Consider the following 3,041-nt stretch of genomic DNA (forward strand, 5'->3'; position numbering starts at 1 on the left):
AAAATTAACTTCTAGGAACAAATGTCATCTTTGCCCAACCTTTGTGTATTTTTATTGTTGTTCAATTGCAATAGTCCCCATTTTTCCCATTACTCTTCCCTGTCCTACCCACCCCCCACAAGCCACATTCAATCCTTCCCCCCACACCTGCATTGTTCATGGGTCCTTTATACAAGTTCCCTTATTTGACCATTCCCCTTCTTTCCCTTGTTACCCCTCCCACGCCCTCTGGTCACTGTCAGTTTGTTTTTTATTTCCATATCTCTGGTTCTATTTTGCTCACGTGTTTTGTTGAGTAGGTTTCACTTATAGGTGAGATCATATGGTATTTTTCTTTTACCACCTGGCTTATTTCACTTAGCATAATACTCTCTGGTTCCATCCATGCTGTGGCAAAGGGTAGGAGCTCCTTATTTCTTTCTGCTGCGTAGTATTCCATTGGGTAAATGTATCATAGTTTTTTGATCCACTCATTTACTGATGAGCACTTAGGTTGCTTCCAGCACTTGGCTATTGTGCATTGTGCTGCTATGAACATTGGGGTGCATAGGTACTTCTGAACTGGTGTTTCAGTCTTAGGGTATAATCCCAGCAGTGGAATTGCCAGGTCCAAACTCCATTCCATTTTAGGTTTTTGAGGAAATTACATATTATTTTCCACAGTGGCTGCACCAGTCTGCATTCCTACCAACTGTGGGATGTACCAGGGTTTCCTTTTCTCCACAGCCTCACCATCACCTGTTGTTTGTTGACTTGTTAATGATGGCCATTCTGACTAATGTGAAGTGATGTCTCATTGTGGTTTTAATTTGCATCTCTCTGATGGCTAGTGATGCTGAGCATCCTTTCATGTGTCTCTGGGCCCTCCATATGTCCTCCTTGGAGAAGTATAGGAATATGGAGCACTTCAAACTTGCGTCATCCTTGCTCAGGGGCCGTGCCAATCTTCTCTGTATCGTTCCAATTTTAGTATATGCGCTGCTGAAGCAAGCAATGCCCATTCTTTGTTTTAATATTGCTACTTCTGTCCCCTGGCTGGTGTGGCTTGAGCACCCTATGAAACAAAGGATCACCAGTTCGATTCATAATTAGGGCACATGCCTGGGTTGCAGGCCAGGTCCCCAGTCAGGGCCACGTGAGAGGCAACCACACATTGAAGTCTCCTCTCCCTTTCTTTCTCCCTCCCTTCCCCTCTCTCTAAAAATACATAAATAAATCTTTAAAAAATGAAATATTGTTACTTCTAATGCACTCTGATCAAATCAACCAGAGAAATTAAGTTATTAAAATTGGGTCAAAGATAATTCTTATTGATGAACTACATATACTTTAGTATGGTTTATGGTATTTGTTTTAAGTCCTCTGTGATCTGTTTGAGTAGAGATGTTTTGAAAGCTGAAGTTGCTTAATAAGTGATATATCTGAATATGTTGATTATATTTATAATTAATAATTGAGGTGCAGGGCATTCAAAAATTTTAGTGCTATTTGCTGCATTAAGACTTCCCTTTGACTTCTTTTCCTTTTCATCTCGGCATTAATAATACCATTCACTCCCGTAAGGTGACTCCAGGTCCGAGAACGTACTTCATGTAAGTAATTTCAGGCCTACTTTTTACACTTTAAAAATGTAGTTTCATATATTTATTAAAATAATTTATCTATAGAAAGGAACAATTTATAAAACTTTGTGAAAACATGTATATTAGGCCGGCCACGGCTGCTCTCCCAAGATGGTGGCTCCTCCGGGCGAGTACTTCAGCGTTGGGAGCCAGGCGTCCTGCCGGACTCGCCAGGAGCAGTGGCTGCCGGGCCAGGTGGTAGCCTTCCACTACCAGTCCAAAACGCTGGCTTTAAGATGTCCCTCTTCCAGCGGAAAGCCCAGCTGCGCAGGCATCTTGCTCATAAACTTACAGTATGTTTCAGAAGTGGAAATAATTAATGACCGAACAGAAACCCCACCTCCCCTAGCTTCACTCAATGTTAGTAAGCTTGCCAGCAAAGCACGAACAAAGAAGGAGAAGAAACTGAGCCAGGCCTATGCAATCAGTGCTGGTGTCTCCCCGGAGGGCCAGCAGCTCTTCCAAACCATTCACAAGACCATTAAAGACTGTAACTGGCGATTAAAAAAACATCATAGCCATGGAAGAAGTTGTTATTACACCCCCGTATCGAGTGGAAAACTGTAAAGGCAAAGAGGGGAGTGCACTGAGCCATGTACGCAAAATAATTGAAAAACATTTTAGAGATGTGGAAACCCAAAAGGTACTGCACTGTTCACAAGCCCAGCAACCGCAGAAGGAGGCTGCCCTGTCCTCCTGAGTCCACGTACATGGAGGGCTCTCCCAGCATCCAGCCAAGGAGGCGATGGTGGTGGTTCCCGTGGAAGCAGGGTGGGGGAGGGAAGGGATCCTGTATTTCCCATTGGCTCTTGTTCACAAAGGGTCAGCATTTCCAGATCTTAGACTTGAACAAACAAAACACCCAACAAAAAAGAAAGAAAAATGTGTATAGTAACCAATAAATTCACACTTAAACTTTAGTATTCATCAGAATCAGGTGGAAATTTTGTAACAAATGTATACAGATTCCAGGGCTCCCAGTTCCAGAGACTGTGTTTCATTTGGTATGCGGTGGAGACCAGGACTCTGTATTTTAGACAAATACCCTAAATTGATTCTTTACCTCTGTGTTTCTCAGAATTTTTAGCTGATACTAAAGAAGCAATTCTCACCTGAACAGATGTAAAGTTGAGTGCTTTATTTTGGGTTCAAAATTGGTGTGTTATACAACTGTAACTTACAGGAAGGAAATTAGTTTTCACATCAAAACCTTTCCCAAAGTAAGACAATACTGATAATTCCATTAGTACTTATTTTCTCAATAAATAATTTTGGGAGACATCTCTTCATAGTCCAAGTCATATTTGAAGATGGTAAACTAAAATCACTTCAGATTACTATTTATTCATAGGATTTTCTAATAAGTAACTAAGAGAATATAATTAAAATTAAGGTAACTATGTCAGGTGTTTTTTTTTT

General features: G+C 41.1%; 2 pseudogenes; one reads left to right on the forward strand and one right to left on the reverse strand.

The window, feature by feature from the left end:
• Positions 1-891: 891 nt before the first annotated feature.
• LOC118986011 (uncharacterized) lies at positions 892-992 on the reverse strand (annotated as a pseudogene).
• Positions 993-1,733: 741 nt separating this feature from the next.
• On the forward strand, positions 1,734-2,495 carry LOC118985958 (protein LSM12 homolog; annotated as a pseudogene).
• The last annotated feature ends 546 nt before the right edge of the window (positions 2,496-3,041 follow it).

Source organism: Sturnira hondurensis, unplaced genomic scaffold, assembly GCF_014824575.4.
Source record: "Sturnira hondurensis isolate 20B ecotype Veracruz unplaced genomic scaffold, ASM1482457v3 Scaffold0004136, whole genome shotgun sequence".
Lineage (NCBI taxonomy): Eukaryota > Metazoa > Chordata > Mammalia > Chiroptera > Phyllostomidae > Sturnira > Sturnira hondurensis.